The following is a 24,882-nucleotide window of genomic DNA, read 5'->3' on the forward strand; positions in this document are numbered from 1 at the left end:
TTTCCAGTATTTTCCACCTTATTATAAATTTGGAGTTTCTTTTTGTCGAATAAAAGGTGACTCAGAATAAAGCAAATACTTTCTTCTGAATTCCGCGAAAAGAAAATACCTGACACGGTTGTTGGTCGGATTTTTGGGTTCAGCGATTCAGACAAAGATTGGTTAGGGTCAGCTTAAACATGCGACTGCTTTGAAGGGGTTATGTGAACAAGACAGTGAGAGTTCAGCTGTTGGCCACTGCAACGCCTTGAGGAACTGCCACCATTCGGTCAACCCCATTTTCACCGGGCCTCAAGCTCCGTAGGCCTGAGGCTCAGTAAGAGGATTCGTATTTATTTATAGACTGAGTGCTGCAACGCAGAGGAGCAAGGAGAGTGCTGTGGCTGCAATGCAGGACGTCTGTCAGAGCAGGGAACATGCAGTTCTGGGAAGATTTTTAACCATCTGTTACCCACAGGGCCTTGCGGAGCAGGCTGACAAACAGCAGCTAAGCAAGTCCAGAGAATCAAGATCTGTACCCAGTTTCTTGTGGACCTGCGTAACGTTACTGAGCAAATTGTTAGACCGAGGTCATGTGCTGGCTGGTGTGGGACAGGATAATGTCAAATTGGTGAAATGGAAGGAGAATCTGAACAATATAAAGTCCAGAAGGTAGAAATACATTTCAGACCAGTTTTCTAATCTCCCCCATTTTACTGCTTTTCCCTTCTGAGAGGGAGCTTTACTCTGTATCTAACACCCGTGCTGTACCTGTCCTGGGAGTGTTTGATGGGGACAGTGTAGAGGGAGCTTTACTCTGTATCCAACCCCGTGCTGAACCTGTCCTGGGAGTGTTTGATGGGTGACAGTGTAGAGGGAGCTTTACTCTTTATCTAACCCCGTGCTGTACCTGTCCTGGGAGTGTTTGATAGGGACAGTGCAGTGGGAGCTTTACTCTGTATCTAACCCCGTGTTGTACCCGTCCTGGGAGTGTTTGATGGGGACAGTGTAAAGGGGGCTTTACTCTGTATCTAACCCCGTGCTGTACCTGTCCTGGGAGTGTTTGATGGGGACAGTGTAGAGGGAGCTTTACTCTGTATCTAACCCTGTGCTGAACCTGTCCTGGGAGTGTTTGATGGGGGCAGTGTAGTGGGAGTTTTACTCTGTATCTAACCCCGTGCTGTAGCTGTTCTGGGTGTGTTTGATGGTGGATAGTGTAGAGAGAGTTTTACTCTGTAGCTAACCCCGTGCTGAACCTGTCCTGGGAGTGTTTGATGGGGACAGTGTAGAGGGAGCTTTACTCTGTATCTAACCCCATGCGCTCCCTGTCCTGGGAGTGTTTGATGAGGACAGTGTAGTGGGAGCTTTACTCTGTATCTAACCCCGTGTTGTACCCGTCCTGGGAGTGTTTGATGGGGACAGTGTAGAGGGGGCTTTACTCTGTATCTAACCCCGTGCTGTACCTGTCCTGGGAGTGTTTGATGGTGACAGTGTAGAGGGAACTTTACTCTGTATCTAACCCCCGTGCTGTACCTGTCCTGGGAGTGTTTGATGGGGATAGTGTAGAGGGAGCTTTACTCTGTATCTAACCCCGTGCTGTACATGTCCTGGGAGTGTTTGATGAGGACAGTGTAGTGGGAGCTTTACTCTGTATCTAACCCCGTGTTGTACCCGTCCTGGGAGTGTTTGATGGGGACAGTGTAGAGGGGGCTTTACTCTGTATCTAACCCCGTGTTGTACCCGTCCTGGGAGTGTTTGATGGGGACAGTGTAGAGGGAGCTTTACTCTGTATCTAACCCCGTGCTGTACCTGTCCTGGGAGTGTTTGATGGGGACAGTGTAGAGGAAGCTTTACTCTGTATCTAACCCCGTGCTGTACCTGTCCTGGGAGTGTTTGATGGGGACAGTGTAGAGGGAGCTTTACTCTGTATCTAACCCCGTGCTGTACCTGTCCTGGGAGTGTTTGATGGGGACAGTGTAGAGGGAGCTTTACTCTGTATCTAACCCCGTGTTGTACCCGTCCTGGGAGTGTTTGATGGGGACAGTGTAGAGGGGGCTTTACTCTGTATCTAACCCCGTGTTGTACCCGTCCTGGGAGTGTTTGATGGGGACAGTGTAGAGGGAGCTTTACTCTGTATCTAACCCCGTGCTGTACCTGTCCTGTGGGAGTGTTTGATGGGGACAGTGTAGAGGGAGCTTTACTCTGTATCTAACCCCGTGCAGGAACAGTGATGGGGACAGTATAGAGCGTGAATCTTTGGGATTCTCTGTTCTGGAGTTTAATGGATGCTGAGACAGTATATTGAAACCTGAGATTGATAGTTATTTGGTCTCTGGAATTGAAGTGTAGAACAGGAATGTGGAGTCAAGGTTACAAAGCAGCCATGATCCTGCTGAATGAGGGAGCAGTATTGAGAGGTTGCATGGTCTGATCTTGCTCCGATGTCGGAATGTTCTTGCATGCACTTATTAAGGAGATTTTTTATCTTCTCACTAAAGAGACAGTCTCAACCTCTGGACTCTGTAACTTCCAGCTTGTGATGTTGCTGCTAATGCATCCAGTAATGGAAGAGTTTATAGATTGCTCCTTTACAGACTAACCTCGGATAACATGAGACTCTCCTTTTCATATCAACATTCCATCTCTGCGACCGCTGCATTATTTATTAAACTCTTTCCAATCTCAAGGTTCACAAAGGGAAGCTCCAGGGATCCATTTGCAAAGGAAACAGACTGACTCAGCAGAAAGTGCAGTGGCTCCGCACCCCAAGATACAGCTTGGAATTAAAATCTGATTGTTACAGAACAGAACCATAGAATCATAGAATCCCTACAGTGCAAAAGGAGGCCATTCAGCCCATCGAGCCTGCACTGACAACGATCCCATCCAGACCCTATCCCCGTAACCCCACATATTTACCCCCCTAATCCCACTGACACTAAGGGGCAATTTAGCATGGCCCATCCATCTAACCCGCACTTCTTTGGACACTAAGGGGCAATTTAGCATGGCCCATCCATCTAACCCGCACTTCTTTGGACACTAAGGGGCAATTTAGCATGGCCCATCCATCTAACCCGCACTTCTTTGGACACTAAGGGGCAATTTAGCATGGCCAATCCACCTAACCCACACATCTTTGGACACTAAGGAACAATTTAGTGTGGCCATCTACCTAATCTACACATCTGGGGACACTAAGGGCATTTAGCATGGCCAATCCACCTAACCTATACATCTTGGGACAATAAGGGGCAATTTCACATGGCCAACCCACCTAACCTGCACATCCCTGGACATTAATGGGCAATTTAGTATGACCAATCCACCTAACTTGTACATTTTTGGACTGTGGGAGGAAGTCGGAGTACCCGGAGGAAGCCCATGCAGACATGGGGAGAACATGCAAACTTTACTCTGTATCTAACCCTGTGCTGTACCTGTTCTGGAAATGTTTGATGGGGACAGTGTAGAAGGAGCTTTATTCTGTATCTACCCCTGTGCTGTACCTGTCCTGGGAGTGTTTGAGGGGGACAGTGTAGAGGGATATTTACTCTGTATCTAACCCCGTGCTGTACCTGTCCTGGGAGTGTTTGATGGGGACAGTGTAGAGGGAGCCTTACACTGTATCTAACCCCGTGCTGTACCTGTCCTGGGAGTGTTTGATGGGGACAGTGTAGAGGGAGCTTTATTCTGTATCTAACCCCGTGCTGTACCTGTCCTGGGAGTGTTTGATGGGGGACAGTGTCGAGGGAGCTTTACTCTGTATCTAACCCCGTGCTGTTCCTGTCCTGGGAGTGTTTGATGGGATAGAGGACTTTTTCTGTTTCCAGATAATTCCTTTTCCCAATTAAGCCACAAAGCAGCAACAATAAATACATTTCTGTCTTCTGTTAAATGAACCTTTACAAGCCGTCAGCTTGTTAACAATATGTTCATTTCTGTATTGTTGATTAATTTATTATGGTTCATTCCGATACAATCTTAATAAAATATTTGACAAAATTTGACTTAATTTTTGTAAAGATTACATTTCAATAAAAATAATCAACTGTGCAATGATGAACAGTTTGGAATATATTTGAGTTAATCAGTCCTTAAGTAAGGGATTAGTTGAGAAGTGTTGCACTCAATTCTGTCAGTGGAGAGATGCCTTTAGCAGTTTTTAATTCCATGTTAATTAAAACCCTTTCCCCCCAATTTGCTGAACTCATCCATAATATCTCATTTAGACCATAAGACATAGGAGCAGAATTAGGCCACTCGGCCCATTGAGTCTGCTCTGCCATTCAATCATGGCTGATATTTTTCTCAACCCCATTCTCCTGCCTTTTCCCCATAACTCCTGGTCCCCTTATTCATCAAGAACCTATCTATCTCTATTTCTCACCAGAATACAAAGATTCCATTTCATGCATACATCAACAAAGAACAAAGAAAAGTACAGCACAGGAATAGGCCATTCGGCCCTCTAATCCTGTGCCGATCATGATGCCCTAAGTAAACTTAAACAAAACCTTCTGATTCGGTCCGTATCCCTCTATTCCCTCCCTATTCATGGACCCATTCAGATGCCTCTTAGTTGTTGCTAATGTGCCTGCTTCCACCACCTCCTCTGGCAGCGCGTTCCAGGCACCCACCGCTCTCTGTGTGAAAAACCTCCCCCCGCACATCTCCCTTAAACTTTCCCCCTCTCACCTTGAACCTGTGCCCCCTTGCAATTGACACTGTAATTGAGAAAAAGCCTCTGACTATCCACCCTGTCTGTGCCTCTCGTCCTTTTGTAGACCTCTATCAGGCCTCCCCTCAGCCTCCATCTTTCCAGTGAAAACAATCCTAGTTTATTCAGCCTCTCCTCATAGCCGACACCCTCGAGACCAGGCAATGTCCTGGTGAACCTTCTTCGCACTCTGTCCAAAGCTTCCACGTCCTTCTGGTAGTGTGGTGATCAGAACTGCACGCAATACTCCAAATGTGGCCTAACCAAGGTTTTATGTAGCGTTAAAATATAGCGTTAAAATAATATGGTAAGAAAGAGCAGTGCAATATTGCTTCCTATCACTTCAGGTGCAATTTTATTTGCACCAGTTAATGAATTCAAAGGGTTCATAAGAACATAAGAACTAGGAGCAGGAGTAGGCCATCTGGCCCCTCGAGCCTGCTCCGCCATTCAATAAGATCATGGTTGATCTTTTCATGGACTCAGCTCCACTTACCCACCCGCTCACCATAACCCTTAATTCCTTTACTGTTCAAAAATGTATCTATCCTTGCCTTAAAAACATTCAATGAGGCAGCCTCAACTGCTTCACTGGGCAGGGAATTCCACAGATTCACAACCCTTTGTGTGAAGAAGTTCCTCCTCAACTCAGTCCTAAATCTGCTCCCCCTTATATGCCCCCTCGTTCTAGTTTCGCTAGTGTCCTGAGATGCGTAGGTTAGAGGGATTAGCGGATAAATGTGTAGGGATATGGGAGTAGGGCCTGGGTGGGATTGTGGTCGGTGCAGACCCGATGGGCCGAATGGCCTCTTTCTGCACTGTAGGGATTCTATGATTCTATGTGGAGGTTAGGTGGATTGGCCGTGGAGAATTGCCCCTTAGAGTCCAGGGATGTGTTGGTTAGGTGGATTGGCCATGATAAATGAGTGGGGTTACGTGGATAGGACAGAGGGGAGGGCTTGCATGGGATTCTCCTTCGGAGAGTTGGTGCAGACCCAATCGCCCGAATGGCCTCCTTCTGCATTGTAGGGATTCTATGAAATATTAGTCACTTAGGGATAACTTAGAATCATAGAATCCTACAGTGCAGAAGGAGGCCATTTGGCCCATCGAGTCTGCACCGACCACAATTCCACCCAGGCCCTATCCCCATAACCCCATGCATTTACCCTAGCTAGTCCCCCTGAAACTAAGGGGTAACTTAGCATGGCCAATCCACCTAACGCGCACATCTTTGGGAGACCAGAGGAAACCCACGCAGACAGGGGGAGAACGTGCAAACTCCACACAGACAGTGACCCAAGCCGGGAATCGAACCCGGGTCCCTGGCACTGTGCGGTAGCAGTGCTAACTACTGTGCTACCGTGCCGCCTGTTTAACTCCCCCCTTTTTGGGATCTTAAGCCCATCTGAGAGGATAGAAAAAGTTAACATCTCATCTGAAAGTTGGTACCTCTGGCAGTGCAGCACCCCCTCAGTGCTGCTTATTGGGCTACTAGATTGTTGTGCTTATTACCTGGGGCAAGACTCAAACCCACAACTTCCTCAGTCAGAGGCAACAGTGCTACCCACCGAGACATGGATGGAGGGGAAAATCAGGTGGGGTACAGAACCAATGGCGCACCCAATCCCGTCAGTTTCCCCATGAGTGGGTTTGGTTACAACTGCATCTCAGCGACCCATCCAACCACCCCCAAGAGTGTGAGGAAAGGGTCCCACCTGAAATGCTCACCTGTATTCTCTCTTTCAGATGCCGGCTATCCTTTCGGAACTTTCTGGAATTTTCTGTTTGAATCTGGAAAGAACTGGTGTCACCTTCTTGGTCTTATCCATGAACTTGCCGGCGTGAGTAAGAGTGAAGTGGGTGGTGGGATGGGGTATGAACTTTTGGCAGGTTATCTGGAACTATTAGACCTTATATTAAGGAATATTTTATCAGAGGCTGAAAATAAATAGCACTTGATAGATCCTCCCTGCCTCTATCTGGCTGTTACTGATGAGTCACTGAATCTGTGGAGACTGACAAAACATTTTAATTATCTGAAGACTAAGAAATAAGATATGATTTAAAAGTCGGACAATCCTTATTGAACCACTAAGGTGTGTTTTATGATCCAGCTCTGGCTGAATGTGTGTCCCTGAGCCTCCATCTTGTGTTTGCCACTTTCAAAATGGCCGCCCTACTTTAGCCGTTGCCGTTGCCAACTGTGCTTGGATGGATTTAGGGAGATTCCACCTGGTTTAACCGACCTTTCCCCCAGCCTTCAAAACTTAGGATAAATAAACTGAAGTGTTCAAAGAAAATGTATATTTTTTAATGCTATGATTTAAGTTTATTTTTTAGAATCACAAGTAGGCTTTCATTAACACTGCAGTGAAGTTACTGTGACAATCCTTTAGTCGCCACACTCTGGCGCCTGTTCGGGTACACTGAAGGAGAATTTAGCACGGCCAATGCACCCTAACCAGCACGTCTTTTGGACAGTGGGAGGAAACCAGAGCACCCGGAGGAAACCCACGCAGACACGGAGTGAATGTGCAGACTACACACAGACAGTGACCTGAGGCAGGAATTGAACCCAGGTCCCTGGCATTGTGAGGCAGCAGTGCTAGCCGCTGTGCCACCCACTTTCCTCCCCTAAAGGACATTAGTGAACCAGAAGGGTTTTTCCGACAATTGACAAAGGTTTCATGGCCACCAGTAGATTCTTAATTCCAGATATTTTTTATTGAATTCAAATTTCACTATCTGGCGTGGCGGGATTCGAACCAGAGTCCCCAGAACATTTGCTGAGTTTCTGGATGAAGAGTCCAGCAATAATACCACTAGGCCATCACCGCCCCATAATTTTGGAAGCTTAAGGCTATACAAAGTGTCACTATCCTAGCAGGAGAAGTACAGAAATGATGTTGATGGGGTGGGATGAAAAGGGGTTGGAGTTTAGCGTAAGTGCTGGCATCAACCAGTTGGGCTGAATGGCCTGTTTCTCAGCTGTAGACTGGGTGTAATAATAGAAGTAGGGCAAGCCTAGTGTCGATGTGCTCGGAGCTGTAGCTCTGTTGGAATATGCCACTGATGCCAAACAAGTTTTTTTGCGCCCTACATTTCCTGGTATATAAATAGTTCTGCAGTAAGCGGACTGTCTCCTGGTAGCAACTGAGGCCAACAGCAGCAAAGTACATGACTTAGGCTGAGTGCCCATTGCTGCTACCTCCAGCTGCATCACCTCCTGTTGCTACCAGCTGCACTGGGATGTGCAGAGGAATTGTGGGATACTGGCTGACTGCCATCCTCACTGGTGAATGCCAGGCATGGTAGGACTCTGGCTGACTGCCAATTCATTGGGAGGCGGCAGCTGTGGCACTCTCTCTTTCTGTCTGTCCTTCTGTCTAATGGAATGACAGTTTGACAAGGGCAATGTGGTCACCTTGGCATTCTTTGGCACCATCCCACAACTCTGCTGCCCACGTCCTACCCAACCCACACCAAGTCCCCTTCACCCGTCACCTTGGTCTCTTTGCTCACTACCTTTCAGTGGCTCCTCACCCAGAAATGCTTTGAATTTAACATCCTGATCCTTCCAGATCGATCCCGTGTCCTCACCAGTTCTGTACCTTCCCGGTTTCTAAAGCTCTTGGGGGCTAAAGGGATCAAGGGATATGGGGGGGAAGAAGGGGGATTGGGATATTGAATTCAATTATCAGCCATGATCAAAATGAATGGTGGAGCTGGCTTGAAGGGCCAAATGGCCTACTCCTGCTTCTACATTCTATGTAACGTCCTCCAGCCCCACAACCCTCCGGGTTCGAATCCCACCACTGCAGATGGTGGAATTTGAATTCAATAAAAATTTGGAATTTAGATTCACTGATGACCATGAAACTATTGTCAATTGTCAGAAACCCATCTGGTTCACTAATGTCCCTTTAGGGAAGGAAATCTGCTGTCCTTACCTGGTCTGGCCTATATGTGACTCCACAGCAATCATAGTATCCCTACAGTGCAGAAGGAAGCCATTCGGCCAATCAAGTCTGCACCGACTCTTTGACAGAGGATCCCACCCAGGTCCTATTCCCGTAACCCTAAGTATTTACCCCACTAATCCCCTAATCTTGGGACACAAAGGAGCAATTTAGCATGGCCGATCCACCTAACCTGCACATCTTTGGACACTAAGGGACAATTTAGCATGGCCAGTCCACCTAACCTGCACATCTTTGGACACTAAGGGGCAATTTAGCATGGCCAATCCACCTAACCTGCACATCTTTGGACACTAAGGGGCAATTTAGCATAGCCAATCCACCTAACCTGCACATCTTTGGACACTAAGGGGCAATTTAGCATGGCCAATCCACCTAACCTGCACATCTTTGGACACTAAGGGGCAATTTAGCATAGCCAATCCACCTAACCTGCACATCTTTGGACACTGAGGGGCAAATTAGCATGGCCAATCCACCTAAACTGCACATCTTTGGACACTAAGGGGCAATTTAGCATGGCCAGTCCACCTAACCTGCACATCTTTGGACACTAAGGGGCAATTTAGCATGGCCAATCCACCTAACCTGCACATCTTTGGACACTAAGGGGCAATTTAGCATAGCCAATCCACCTAACCTGCACATCTTTGGACACTAAGGGGCAATTTAGCATGGCCAATCCACCTAACCTGCACATCTTTGGACACTAAGGGGCAATTTAGCATAGCCAATCCACCTAACCTGCACATCTTTGGACACTGAGGGGCAAATTAGCATGGCCAATCCACCTAAACTGCACATCTTTGGACACTAAGGGGCAATTTAGCATGGCCAATCCACCTAACCTGCACATCTTTGGACACTAAGGGGCAATTTAGCATAGCCAATCCACCTAACCTGCTCATCTTTGGACACTAAGGGGCAAATTAGCTTGGCCAATCCACCTAACCTGCTCATCTTTGGACACTAAGGGGCAATTTAGCATAGCCAATCCACCTAACCTGCTCATCTTTGGACACTGAGGGGCAAATTAGCTTGGCCAATCCACCTAACCTGCACATCTTTGGACTGTGGAAGGAAACCGGAGCACCCGGAGGAAACCCACGCAGACACGGGGAGATTGTGCAAACTCCACACAGACTGTCTGTCACCCAAGGCCGGATTTGAACCCGGGTCCCTGGCGCTGTGAGGCAGCAGTGCTAACCGCTGTGCCACCGTGCCCGCCCTTAGTGTGGTTTTTATCCCCTTCTGTCCCCTTTTACCCCCTGCTCCTGCCATAAGCCCGGTGGCATTTTGTTTAACCTAAAGCGCTCGATAAGGTTATAATAAAAGACAAGCTTTTATTTACTGAGTGCCTCTCACAGACTGTTGTAATGTGAGGAAAGCTATTTGCCTTGTAGCTTTCAATTAGCCTTCCACTTTGAAGTTTACCCGAAAGCTTCCAGACATGAAGCGCAGACACTTGTGCCATTTACAGTTGGTCATTTTCAGTGTTTGCAAAGCAGCCACAGCCTCAGAATGGGCGAATGCTCATTACTCAAACTAGGTCATGCACCCAGAATAGCAGCTCTGGGGAACGGTGGGTTCTTGTTAAAGTGGGGCACGCCATTGTTTTTGCAGGAGATGGTGCAGGGACAGCTATACTTTCAGCATATTTCTCCACGTACCCACCCCCCCCAACCCCCCCACCTCTCCTACTGGGGGCTTCAGGGTCACAGTCAGAGGTCAAGTTGCCAAATGCTTGAGGCAGGATTTTTCGGACGCACTCACCTTAAAACTGGGAAATCCCGCCCCAAGGTCAACAGACCTTAGCACGGTCTACCCCTACCTTTCCCCCACCCCCACCCGCTACAACTCCCATGGTGAGCAGAACGGGAGGATTCTTCCCCCGGCTTGGGTTGTATTCCCATTATTTCAGAAGCTCGAGGGGTGATCTATTCAGGGGGCATATAAACGATTTAGGGTTTTAACAAATAAGCCATTTCCTTAAGTTGGTGGGGGAGTGGAAGGGCAGGAATCCAGAACAAGTTGGCGGTACAGTGGTTAGCGCTGCTGCCTCACAGCGCCAGGGACCCGGGTTCAATTCCAGCCTTGTGTCATTGTTTGTGTGGAGTCTGCACCTTCTCCCCGTGTCTGCATGGGTCTCCTCCGGGTGCTCCGTTTCCTCCTGCACTCCAAAGATGTGCAGGTTAGGGGGTTTGGCCACGCTAAATTGCCTCTTTGTGTCCATAGATATGTAGTTAGGTGGATTGGCCATGCTAAATTGCCCCTTAGTATCCAACGATGTGTAGGTTCGATGGATTGGCCATGCTAAATTGCTCCTTAGTGTCCAAAGATGTGTACATTGGGTAGATTGGCCATGCTAAATGTGTGAGGTTATGGGGATAGGGCCTCGGTAAGCTACTCTATCAGAGAGTCGATACTGGCTCGATGGGTCGAATGGCCTCCTTTTGCACTGTGGGGATTCTATTCTATGAATCTTAAAACTGGAACTGGGCCATTCAGGAGCACTTCTTCACACAAAGGTCGTGGAAATCGGACAGCTCCGAGACTGAGGCCTGTGGCACAGTGGGAGCATGATTGTCCCCGTATTGCAGCGTTCCAGGTTCATTCCCCACTCCAGGGCGGATGCTCCAGTGTAACAGCGAGGGGCTTTGCACTGCTGGAGGAACCCGCCTTCAATGTGATGTAGGGATTATATGAAATCTCTCTGATTGGCATTGAACACGACAGGCCAAATAGCCTCCTGTGTCATAAATATGCTATGCTCTCTATAAGCTCTGTTTTGAATGGTCCTATCACACATTAAGTTGATCTTTCTCTACACCCTAATTGTGACTGTAACACTACATTCTGCACCCTCTCCTTTCCTTCTCCCCTAAGTACTCTATGAACGGTATGCTTTCTCTATGTAGTGTGCAAGAAACAATACTTTTCACTGTATCCCAATACACTTGACAATAATAAATCAAATCAAATTCAAGGAGTTGGGTAACCAAAAGCAATGGTCAAAGGGGTAGATTGCCAGGCGCATCTCTGCGACGGAAAGTGAGGTAGAGAGGTTCAGGGAAGGAATTCCAGAGCTTGGGGCCCAGGCAGCTGAATGGGGAATTCTCAGAGTTATAGAGTCATAGAATCATAGAATCCTACAGTGCAGAAAGAGGCCATTCGGCCCATCGAGTCTGCACCAACCACAATCCCTCCCAGGCCCTATCCCCATATCCACACACTAATCCCTCTAACCTATGCATCCCGGGACACTAAGGGCAATTTAGAATGGCCAATCAACCTAACCCGCGCATCTTTGGACTGTGGGAGGAAACAGGAGCGCCCGGAGGAAACCCACGCAGACACGGGGAGAATGTGCAAACTCCACACAGACAGTGACCCGAGCTGGGATTCGAACCCGGGTCCCTGGAGCTGTGAAGCAGCAGTGCTAATCACTGTGCTACCATGCTGGTCGAGGTTTACAGCATGGAAACAGGCCCTTCAGCCCAATTTGTCCATGCTGCCCAATCTTTACCACTAAGCTAGTCCCAATTGCCCGTGTTTGGCCCATATCCCTCTATACCCATCTTACCCATGTAACTGTCTGAAGACAAAGTTGTACCCGCCTCTACTACTGCCTCTGGCAGCTTGTTCCAGACACTCACCACCCTCTGTGTGAAAAAATTGCCCCTCCGGACCCTTTTGTATCTCTCCCCTCTCACCTTAAACCTATGCCCTCTAGGTTTAGGCCCCCCTACCTTGGTTGGAACTCTGGCTGATTTTTCACTGTGCAGAGCCCACCCACAATAATATAATTCAAGCAGATACCAGTAACTCAAGCTGAGATTCTCTGCTCAATATTGTTTCTGATTACGGCCTTTACCCCACCAACCACCAGCTAGCGTCACCGCAGTAATAAACATCATCCATATCATAAATAATATCGTTTGTTCACTCCGAGAGGCACTCAGTTTATACTTCCAGTCACTGGCCTCTCTTGTTTCAGCTATTCTGGGTTGCCATGACATTTCCATCATTATGGGTAAGCTATGCAGTAAGGGCTTAGTACTTGGCTTCAATCACCTTAGAGAATGGAGTCATGAGCGAGGTTCCCATAGCAACTATGAGCTCACAGGGAGACCTCATTTACTCAGCATTATTCCAATCGCAGCTTGCTGTCCGACTCAACCATCGCAAGGTATCAGATGACGTGTCATTGGTATATTGAGTGGAATTACCTTAATGCTTGGATTAGGAGCCCCTATTAATGGGCACCGTTCTCTCACTGGGAGAGGCAAGCTGAGCGGTTCACTCTTACCGTAACCCCAGGTATCAGTCTGGATTGCAGCGGCACTTCGTCAGTCCTTTCAAACCCAACTGAAACACATTTCTTTCAACATAGAAACGAGAAGCAGGAGTAGGCTGGCACGGTGGCACAGTGGTTCGCACTGCTGCCTCACAGCAGTGCGAACCCACAGTTGCGTGGACCTGCAGAGTTTCACTGGCTGTCTTGTCTGGAGACAATACACATCTTTTTAGCCTGTCTTGATGCTCTCTCCACTCCCATTGTTTTGTTTCTTAAAGACTGGATTAGTTGTAAGTATTCGCATTCCAACCATTATTCATGTAAATTGAGTCTGTGACTTATAAGTTCTATTTGTGAACAGAATTCCCACTCACCTGAAGAAGGGGCTCAGAGCCTCGAAAGCTTGTGTGGCTTTTGCTACCAAATAAACCTGTTGGACTTTAACCTGGTGTTGTTAAACTTCTTACTGTGCCTCACAGCGCCAGGGGCCCGGGTTCGATTCCCGGCTCGGGTCACTGCCTGTGCAGAGTCTGCACGTTCTCCCCGTGTCTGCGTGGGTTTCCTCCGGGTGCTCCGGTTTCCTCCCCCAGTCCGAAAGATGTGCTGGTTAGGGTGCATTGGCCGTGCTAAATTCTCCCTCAGTGTACCCAAACAGGCACCAGAGTGTGGCGACGAGGGGATTTTCACAGTAACTTCATTGCAGTGTTAATGTAAGCCTACTTTGTGAAACTAATACTTAAACTTCAGCCATTTGGCCCTTCAAGTCTGCTGCAGCATTCATTTTGATCATGGCTGATCATCAAATTCAATATCCTGATCCCTCCCTTCCCCCAATATCCCTCGATCCCTTTAGCCCCAAGAGATATATCTAATTTCTTCCTGAAATCACATGTTTTGGCCTCAACTACTTTCTCTGGTGGTGAATTCCACACATTCACCACTCTCTGGGTAAAGAAATTTCTCCTCACCTCCGTCCTAAAAAGGTTTACCCCTTATCCGCAAACTATGACCCCGAGTTCTGGACTCCCCCACCATCCGGAACATTCTTTCTGAATCTACCCTGTCTAACCCTGTTAGAATTTTATAAGTTTCTATGAGATCCTCCTCTCACTCTTCTAAACTCCAGTGAATATAATCCTAACCGACTTAGTCTCTCCTCATATGACAGACCTGCCATCCCAGGAATCAGCTTGGGAAATGATGGACTAATCTCCCCATCTTCCCAACCTTCCCCCACCCCAACAATTGGGTTCTCCCCGATTTGGGACATCCTAAATTTGAGCAGAATAAGACCCACGAAATAGTAATGTGGTAACAACTAGATCTATCTGATTTTTAGTAATCTTGGTTTCAGGGGCAGATATTGGCCGGGAGCCCAAGGGCATGGGGGAGGGGGGGGGGTGCATCTCCCCCATTCCTCTGCAGTGTGGTTCTCTGGGATCTTTAACATGCACCTGAGAGGGCAGAGAGGGTCTCGTTTCAATGTCTCACCTGAAAGGCAGTGCAGCACTTCCTCAGTGCCCGCACTGGCAGTGCCACTTTAGATTATGCACTTTCCTCTCTCAGGTGGGATTTGAACCCACAACCTGGCAGCTCAGAGTCAAGAAGTGCAGACTCCATGCCAATGGCTGGCAGGGCGATCGATCAAACCAACAAGATGGCAGAACAATTGGCGTGTCAAAAGTTCCATTTTGGAAAATTCTCCCCCCAACCAAGGTCACCTTACCTCCACTGCCTTATGTTGCAGCATCTGTCCATGGGAGCGAGACAGAGAGAGAGAGAGAGACAAGACAGATGTCTGCACACAAATTAGATAATGGTCTTGGAAGCCAAGTCCCAAGGTCGCCCGGCCAATCAATTAAACCCATCTGCTGCAGATGGGAGTGTTTCCCTTTGATCAGACTGGTAGATGGGCCTCCCCCACCTCTGCCACCTAGGCAGGAGGACCGAAGAATGACAGGCATTGGGCTCGTCCAGACAGGTGGCCTCCACCCCTTGCTGGGCAACAGTGGAGGAAACTGTGATGGTTCCAACCAAGTTCTGGTGCCCAGAATCGCTGGCCGTGCTTGATAGAATCTGAGCTACAAATGGAAGAGATGGAGAATTTCAAAATACTAATATAACTTGTTGTAAACATCATGGATTTGAGATGGGGGAAACTTATCCCAATAGTGCCAATCAGTGCAGTCTTTGTGTAGCCAAGAAGTGATCTAATTAAGATGTTTTAGATGATTAAAGGATTTGAAAGGGTGGAAAGAGTTACTAGTTCTGAAAATGGGGGAAGGAAATCCAGACCAAGGGAACAGAACCTTAGAAATGATCAGAGAATCCTAACAGAAGAGGCCATTTGACTCATCAAGTCTGTACTGATTCTCTGACAGAATATTTTACCAAGGTCCTCTCCCCTGCCCTATCCCCGTAACTCAACAAATTTCTCATAGCTAATCCACCTAATCTGTGGACACTAAGGGGCAATTTAGCATGGCGACTCCACATAACCTGCACATCTTTGGGCACTAAGGGGCAATTTAGCATGGCCAATCCACCTAACCTGCACATCTTTGGACACTAAGGGGCAATTTAGCATGGCGACTCCACATAACCTGCACATCTTTGGGCACTAAGGGGCAATTTAGCATGGCCAATCCACATAACCTGCACATCTTTGGGCACTAAGGGGGCAATTTAGCATGACCAATCCACTAACCTACACATCTTTGCATACTAAGGGGCAATTTTGGAGTGCTTTGTGATGTTACCAAGAAAGGAATCCCTACTGCACTGACTCTCCGACAGAGTACCTTACCCAGGCCCTATCCCCGTAACCCCACATATTTACCCTGCTAATCCCCCCAACCTGCACATCTTTTGACACTAAGGAACAATTTAGCACGGCCAATCCACCTAACCTGCACATCTTTGGACTGTGGGAGGAAAGCGGAGCACCCGGAGGAAACCCACGCAGACACGGGGAGAATGTGCAAACAGACAGTGACCCAAGCCGGGAATCGAAACCCGGGTCCCTGGCGCTGTGAGGCAGCACAGTGCTAACCAGTGTGCCACCGTGCCGCTCAAACGAGACTGGCAAGGGATGATCTGGGCAAGCGCCAAGTGTGGTGAAAATGTGGAACTCTCTCCCCTGAACCCTGTTGAAGTGGGCTATCAATGGAAATCTCAAAGCTGAGATTGTTAGATTGCTGTGAGATAAGAGTATTAAAACTCCCAGATCCAAATTGCCCCCTTAGTGTCCAAAGATGTGTAGGTTAGGTGGATTGGCCATGCTAAATTGCCCCTTAGTGTCCAAAGATGTGTAGGTTAGGTGGATTGGCCATGATAAATTGCCCCTTAGTGCCCAAAGATGTGCAGGATACCGAGGTGGGTATTTGGAGCCAAGGTAAGGGGCTAAATGGCCTCTCGCTGTTCCTGCGACAGACTGAATGGTGTGCGGTATGCCATGCATCTGAGCCGGGAATCAGCCTAGGATTCTTCCAGTCTGGTCACCGGAAACTCATTACAAATCCAACCCTCCTCCCCACCCCCAGTCTCTTCCCAAAAGGCAAGAGACAAGTTCCAGTTCCCTTCACTCAGTCCTTGAAGGTCCTGGGGTGGTGGGGGTGGGGGTATGGGGGGGGGGTTCTTTGCTTTCCCTGTCTGGAGGCGACATTGGCCAAGGGCCAGGGTTCTGAACCAGAGATCTGACCACCCCACACACTGCACTCAAACATTTCCGTCCCCGTATCCCGGCAACCGTCGATGATCTCATAGTCCAGCCGCCTGCTGTCTGCAACCCGCTTCCCCAGACGCTGTCAGAATATCGCAAATAGTTTAAGTGCCGACACACTGTGCAAACAGAGAAAGTTTGGGCCTCCTTAAAGGGACAGTCCCTCCTCCCCTGTCCATTTACTCCGCGACGGGAATGAGGCCCCAGTGGGATTGAAATGGGGGATGTGAAGCGAACCCAGGAATTAAAGATTAGTCTGCGGGACACTGCTGTGAGACACAGCCTTGGGGGAGGGGGTTTAAAATAAATTGTACGCTTCTCTCACTTTTCAGAGAAAATTAGCAACAATTTTGGAGATGGCTGTTCGACTGGGTTGAGCGGTTTGACCTGGGAGGGCATGTGACGGAAACCCCCTGGAATACATCCGACCAGGGTCAGTGCTGAGGGAGTGCCGCACTGTCAGAGGGTCAGTTCTGAGGAAGTGCTGTACTGTCAGAGGATCAGTGCTGAGGGAGTGTCGCACTGTCAGAGGGTCAGTACTGAGGGAGTGCCGCACTGTCAGAGGGTCAGTACTGAGGGAGTGCCGCACTGTCAGAGGGTCACTACTGAGGGGATGCTGCACTGTCAGAGCGTCAGTGCTGAGGGACTGCTACACTGTCAGAGGGTCAGTGCTGAGGGAGTGCTGCACTGTCAGAGGGTCAGTGCTGAGGGAGTGCCGCACTGTCAGAGGGTCAGTGCTGAGGGAGTGCCGCACTGTCAGAGGGTCAGTGCTGAGGGAGTGCCGCACTGTCAGAGGGTCAGTGCTGAGGGAGTGCCGCACTGTCAGAGGGTCAGTGCTGAGGGAGTGCCGCACTGTCAGAGGGTCAGTTCTGAGGGAGTGCCGCACTGTCAGAGGGTCAGTGCTGAGGGAGTGCCGCACTGTCAGAGGGTCAGTTCTGAGGGAGTGCCGCACTGTCAGAGTGTCAGTACTGAGGGGATGCTGCACTGTCAGAGGGTCAGTGCTGAGGGGATGCTGCACTGTCAGAGGGTCAGTGCTGAGGGAGTGCCGCACTGTCAGAGGGTCAGTGCTGAGGGAGTGCCACACTGTCAGAGGGTCAGTTCTGAGGGAGTGCCGCACTGTCAGAGCGTCAGTGCTGAGGGAGTGCCGCACTGTCAGAGGGTCAGTTCTGAGGGAGTGCCGCACTGTCAGAGCGTCAGTGCTGAGGGAGTGCCGCACTGTCAGAGCGTCAGTGCTGAGGGAGTGCCGCACTGTCAGAGGGTCAGTTCTGAGGGAGTGCCGCACTGTCAGAGGGTCAGTGCTGAGGGAGTGCCGCACTGTCAGAGGGTCAGTGCTGAGGGAGTGCTGCACTGTCAGAGAGTCAGTACTGAGGGAGTGCCGCACTGTCAGAGGACCAGAACTGTACACAGTGCTCCAAGTTTGATATGGAGATCAAAACTGTACACAGAAGTGCAATATAATCAAAGTTGGATACAATTTGACCAAAAGTTCTTTGCTTTTCCATCCCTCTGACAACACACTCCAATGACTGGTTTGTTGTCAATTACCTCATGTCTTTAAGGAGCCAGTTTGTCAGGCTGGGGAACTGACCCCATTTACCTGAAATTGCCGTTTGGGATACACTCGCATCCAGTTTTCACCCATGGCCGCTCAGACAGGTGAGGCAAAGCATCTAATTATCACCTTCCATATCCACGTCTGAATGATTCTGCTAATTATTGGGACAGAATTCTGAAAAACACGCTAGGGAGTGACTGTCATTAGACAATTTTCCCAAGGGAAGATGTGAGAATTGCGAAGCCGGGACCCCAGTCCACGAGCTAATGCGTCCTTCGCCAAAACTTCCCAGAAATGGACGTTAAGTGGGATATTCTCTTTCTGCTATTGACTCATCATTTTTCCAGCAAGGATCACCCGACAGCGCCAGGAAGAAGAGAAAGTGCTGGATAAACTCAGCAGGTCTGGCAGCATTTGTGGAGAGATCAACATCTCAAGCCCCACATGACTCATCTTTAGAACTCTATTGTTCACTGAAGATAGTCAATTATAAATTGAATACAGGAGTTGGCATATCTTGTTGAAGTTGTACAAGACATTGGTAAGGCCACACTTGGAATACTGTGTACAGTTCTGGTCACCCTATAAAAGAAAGGATATTAGTAAACTAGAAAGAGTGCAGGAAAGATATACTAGTCTGCTACTGGGACTTGATGGTTTGGGTTAATAAGGAGAGCCTTGATGGACTGGGACTTTTTTCTCTGGAGCGTAGGAGGCTTAGGGGTGACCTTATAGAGGTCTATAAAATAATGAGGGGCATAGATCAGCTAGATAGTCAAACTCTTTTCCCAAAGGTAGGGGAGTCTAAAACTAGAGGAGATAGATTTAAGGTGAGAGGGGAGAGATACAAAAGGGTCTAGAGGGGCAATTGTTTCACACAGAGTGTCTGGAACGAGCTGCCAGAGGCAGTAGTAGAGGCGGGTACAATTTTTTCTTTTAAAAAGCGTTTAGACAGTTACATGGGTACGATGGATATAGAGGGATATGGGCCGAGTGCGGGCACTTGGGACTAGCTTAATGGTAAAAATTGGGTGGCATGGACAAGTTGGGCTGAAGGATCTGTTTCCATGCTGTAAACCTCTGACTTTGCATGGGCAGCACGGTGGCACAGTGGCCAGCACTGCTGCCTCACAGCACCAGGGACCCAGGTTCAATTCCAGCCTCGCGTGACTGTTGATGGGGTCGTTTATTGCATTGCTGGCAGCTTGCAGTGGGCAGGCATTACAACCATGACTACACTTCAGCAAAACTGCATTGGCCGTCAAGTGTTATGGGACATCCTAAAGTTGTGAAAGGGTGATCCGGTTTTGTCCCACAGTGCAAAGATATCCAGGTTGGGTGGATTGGCCATGCTAAGTTGCCCCTTAATTCCCCAAGATGTGTAGGCTAGATGGATTAGCCATGGGAAAATGTGTGGGATTATGGGGAAAGGGCCTGGGTAATGTACTCTGTCAGAGAGCACTGTATCAATTCATAGAATCCCTACAGCGCAGAAGGAGGCCATTCGGCCTGTTGAGCCTGCACCGACCACAATCCCACTCAAGCCCTATCCCCACAACCTGATGCATTTACCCGAGCTAGTCTTCCTGACACTGAGGGGCAATTCAGCATGGCCAATTCACCTAACCCGCACATCTTTGGACTGTGGGAGGAAACTGGGGCACCCGGAGGAAACCCACACAGACACAGGGGAGAATGTGCAAACTCCACACAGACAGTGACCCAAGCCGGGAATCGAACCTGGGTCCCTAGGGCTGTGAGGCGGTGGTGCTAACCCACTGTGCCACCATGCCAGCCCATTCTGTGATATGATTTTATGGTACATTCATGGCTCACTGCCGAAACTAAACCATCCAGATGATCCATTTCTCCTTTCATCCCCCATCTCAATCGAATGACTTTCACAAACCAAAATTGTTATCACCAAATCACTTCTCCCTCATTCACCCCGTCCACTCTCTCCGGCCTCGATGGGTCTTCAGCTGGGATTCCCAATTTAACAAAAATTTGACTGGTTTAGGCTGAACTTTTCATTTTGATCTTTAGTTCAGGTTCAGGGAGAATGTTTTCATTGGTTCATGGGATGCGGGCATCGCTGCCTCGCCCTGACATTTATTACCCATCGCTAGTTGCCCCTTGAGTGGGTGAGCCGCCTTCATGAGCCACTGCAGTCCATGAGGTGTAGGTACACCCACAATGCTGGTAGCGTCACTGGCGAGGCCAGCATTTATTGCACATCCCTAATTGCCCTTGAGAAGGTGGTGTTGAATTCTTGAACCCTTGCAGTCCATGAGGTGTAGGTACACCCACAGTGCTGTTAGGGAGGGAGTTCTAGGATTTTGACCCAGCGACAGTGCGGGAACAGTGGTCTATTTCCAAGTCAGGATGGTGAGTGGCTCGGAGGGGAACTTGCAGGTGGTGGAGTTCCAATGTATCTGCTGGCTTTGTTGTTCTTGATAGTAGAGGTTGCAGATTTGGAAGGTACGGCCTAAGGCGTCTTGGTGAATTTGTAGATGGTACACACAGCTGCTACTGTGCGTCGGTGGTGGAAGGAGCAAATGTATAAGGTGATAGGAAGGGAGCCAATTAAACCCATTAGCTTGGATTGTGTCAAGCTTCTTGAGTGTTATTACCAAATCCCAGATATTTTCCACTCCATTCAAATCAGACTGAGCACTCACTCCCAGACTGGACTCATAGAATCATAGAATCCCTACAGTGCAGAAAGAGGCCATTCGGCCCATCGAGTCTGCACTGACAACAATCCCTCCCAGGTTCCATTCCCGTAACCTCACGCATTTACCCTGACACTAACTTAGCATGGCCAACTAACCTAACCTGGACATCTTTGGACTGTGGGAGGAAACCGGAGCACCTGGAGGAAACCCACGCAGACACGGGGAGAACGTGCAGACTCCACACGGACAGTGACCCAAGCCGGGAATTGAACCCGGGTCCCTGGCGGTGTGAGGCAACAGTGCTAACCCACTGTGCCACCGTGCCGCCCATGACTCGAGCCACACTGGCTACATTCAGGGTGAAACATTACATTGGCCATTGTCAAACCGGGGGGCCCAGCTTCCCACTAGCATTCAATCAGCTCACCTGCTAAGGTATCGGGGTGGTAGCAGGATCAGGTCAGGGTCAGAAGGCCAGGTCAGGTAGGGAGGCCATATTGGGCTCCGAGGCCTGGTCGGGGTCAGGCCTGGTTGGAAGGTCGCATCGGGGTCAGAGGCCGAATTAGGGTCTGATCAGATTGGAAGTACGATAAGGTTGCGACAGACAGTGAGTGGGGTTGGGAGTGTGTTAAAGATAGTGAAAAGGTAGAAAATTTGAATAAAAGTCGTCGGATAAAAAAAGCAAAACAAAATGGCCACCAGATGGAGGGAGTTTGATTGTTGTCGGTGATGCCATGTTGACATAAGAACCAATCGGTGAGATTGGACCCAATCCCGTATCTATATTAAACATGTTTGCTACAGATTTTAATATTTCTCATCATGAGGGAGGAGGGAGAAAGGATTTCTTCAGTAGAAAATAAAGTAATTTCCATGAGGTGCCTTGTGATGTTACCCAGAAATTTCATAGAATCTTTACAGTGCGGAAGAAGTCTGCACCAACTCTTACCCAGGCCCTACCCTGTAAGTCCACATATTTACCCCACTAATCCACCCTACTAACCCGCACATCTTTGGACACTAAAGGGCAATTTAGCATGGCTAATCCACACATCTTTCAGACTGTGGAAGGAAACTGGAGTACCCGGAGGAAGCCCACGCAGACACGGGGAGAACGTGCAGACTCTGCACAGACAGTGACCCAAGCCGGGAATCGAACCCGGGTCCCTGGCGCTGTGAGGTAGCAGTGCTAACCACTCTGCCATCGTGCCGCCTCAGGCAATCCAGCTTGCTTATAGGTAACCAGCACATCGAGACAAGGTGCTTCCAGCCTTCAGACACTCTGAGCTATTCCTGCAAGCAGAGAGGGAATTAAGGGTGAATAGACCGGTGCTGAAATCAGTGAGTCAGTGTGAATGGTGAAGGGTTGCTCTGTTAATTAAGTGGCCAGCAGCACCCCCTATAGGAGACAACATTATTAACCACGCACAAATCCAAGCAGAATGTACTGCAGGTTGGGATGCAGTTTTGCAAAATCCTGCACTGCCCACATCTGGATATTGTGCACAATGTGGGCGTTTTTTTAATCTTCGAAAGGGTATATTGACCTTGGAAGGTGTGCATTCAGCAGAATGCCAGAGTTCTGAGGGAGGCCTTGATTGCGAGCTTTTTAAGTTTTTGAAAGTGTGGCACATTCCGGGGCTACACCCCCAGGGACACACTACAGCCCTGGGGCAGCATGCACAAAGGTCCAGTGAGGTCACTGCCTGAGGTCTTCCCCCCCCCGTGTAAACACCCTCGGGCTGTTTGACTGGCGTACAACAAATACTGAAACCATGACGACTAACGGAGGTGCCTCGCAGCATTTACAGACTGCCACCTAGAGCAATTAAAAAAATTGCAGTGTACTTTTATGTAATGTCAAATTTGAACAGTTACGCATTGTACTTTAACCACACGTCGGAATAAAGGACACTTACTGGGACAAAAAAAATGAAAGGGCAGATAGAGAGAACAGTTTCTCCGCTGGTAAAGGAATCTGGAACAAGAGGATTTAACCTTAAAATCAAAAACATCTCTACCTGTAACTGCAACACTATATTCTGCACCCCCTCCTTTCCTTCTCCGCTATGTACTCTATGAACAGTATGTTTTGTCTGTATAGCGCGCAAGAAACAATACTTTTCATTGTATACTAATACATGTGACAATAATAAATCAGTAAGAAGTCTTACAATGCCAGGTTAAAGTCCATGATGTGGAGATGCTGGCGTTGGACTGGGGTAAATAAGCACAGTAAGAAGTCTCACAAGTCTCCATTTGGTATTTGCTACCAAATAAACCTGTTGAACTTTAACCTGGTGTTGTGAGACTTCTTACTGAGGTTAAAGTCCAACAGGTTTACTTGGAATCACGAGCTTTCCTATGGAACTGTCCCAGCTTGAGACAATTCACACCCCTTTAACCTGTGATTATCCCTCTCTCCACGCACATTGTTCACACTGTTTGTACCTGTAAAAGACTTGATTACCTGTAAAGGCTCGCATTCCAACCATTCTTCACATTATCTTGCAATTGTGTCTCACTGTATACCTGCCCTGTTTGTGAACCCACCTCTCCACTCACCGGATGAAGGAGCAGCGCTCCGAAAGCTCGTGATTCCAAATAAACCTGTTGGACTTTAACCCTGGTGTTGTGAGACTTCTTAATGCGTCCACCGCAGTCCAACGCCGGCATCTCCACATCAGGACTGTGGGAGGAAACCGAGCACCCAGAGGAAACCCACGCAGACACGGGCAGACTCCACACAGACAGTGACCCAAAGCCAGAATTGTGAGGCAGCAGTGCTAACCACTGTGTCACCGTGCCGCCCCATGTTAGGGACAGGAGGAGGCCATTCAGCGCTTCACCAGTCTTGGTGAATTACAGAAGTCACTCAATAGATTGGGTCCGCAAGGAGTGGTTTTAAACCCACGGGATTACAGGAGGTGCCGACCATACAGGATTGTCCTGGAGTTTCCAGGAATTAAAAATTCTTTTTGGGATACATTTAAAAATGCTCAGTGTTTCCCCCGCTTACTGTCAATATTTTAATAACTTTAAATATTCAGGTGGTGAAATGAAAGTTTAACTGGGAATCTAGAACCACCCAATTATTTATAAAAGGCCTGCTCGCTTCTGATTGGCTGTTGGAAGGCAGTGTGTCACCTGGATAGACTTGTCATGTGACCAAGAATGAGTGTTTGGGGGGGGGGGGGCATGTGGCACCACAAAGATGGATACACCAAGCAGCCAATGGCAGGAGTGCAAGGCGGTGGGATGTTTGGAGTTCATGTGTTTAAACCTCAGTGCCTCACCTCATGGATATATCCACAGCCTCCCATCCATTGACTCTGTCTACACTTCCCGCTGCCTCGGAAAAGCAGCCAGCATAATTAAGGATCCCACGCACCCCGGACATTCTCTCTTCCGCCTTCTTCCGTCGGGAAAAAGATTCAAAAGTCTGAGGTCACGTACCAACCGACTCAAGAACAGCTTCTTCCCTGCTGCCGTCAGACTTTTGAACGGACCTACCTTGCATTAAGTTGATCTTTCTCTACACCCTAGCTGTGACTGTAACACTACATTTTGCACTCTCATTTCCTTCTCTATGAATGGTATGCTTTGTCTGTATAGCGCGCAAGAAACAATACTTTTCATTGTATGTTAATACATGTGACAATAATAAATCAAATCAAATCTTCTTGAGTTGCTGCAGTCCATGTGGTGTAGGTATACCCACAGTGCTGTTAGGGAGGGAGTTCCAGGATGTTGACCCAGGGACAGGGAAGGAACAGTGGTATATTTCCAAGTCAGGATGGTAAGTGGCTTGGTGGTGTTCCCATGTATCTGCTACCATTGTCCCTCTAGATGATTAGGAAGATGCTATCTAAGGAGTCTTGGTGAGTTCCTGTAGTGCATCTTGTAGATGGTACACACGGCTGGCACTGTGTTAATGGTGGAGGGACTG

General features: G+C 48.5%; 1 protein-coding gene and 1 long non-coding RNA gene across 2 annotated transcripts in view; one reads left to right on the forward strand and one right to left on the reverse strand.

The window, feature by feature from the left end:
* Positions 1 to 300, reverse strand: part of LOC144480472 (microtubule-associated protein 1A-like) — a 103,076-nt gene extending 102,776 nt beyond the window's left edge. Inside the window, exon 1 of the mRNA XM_078199936.1 lies at positions 110 to 300. The gene's annotated coding sequence lies outside the window, so the exon portion shown is untranslated. The remainder of the gene's footprint in view (positions 1 to 109) is intronic.
* Positions 202 to 24,616, forward strand: LOC144480500 (uncharacterized). Its single transcript, XR_013495675.1, has 3 exons — positions 202 to 651; positions 6,449 to 6,543; positions 24,249 to 24,616. It is a non-coding gene; the product is annotated as an uncharacterized LOC144480500 (long non-coding RNA).
* Positions 24,617 to 24,882: the final 266 nt, after the last annotated feature.

Source organism: Mustelus asterias, chromosome 29 (genome assembly GCF_964213995.1).
Source record: "Mustelus asterias chromosome 29, sMusAst1.hap1.1, whole genome shotgun sequence".
Taxonomy (NCBI): Eukaryota; Metazoa; Chordata; class Chondrichthyes; order Carcharhiniformes; family Triakidae; genus Mustelus; species Mustelus asterias.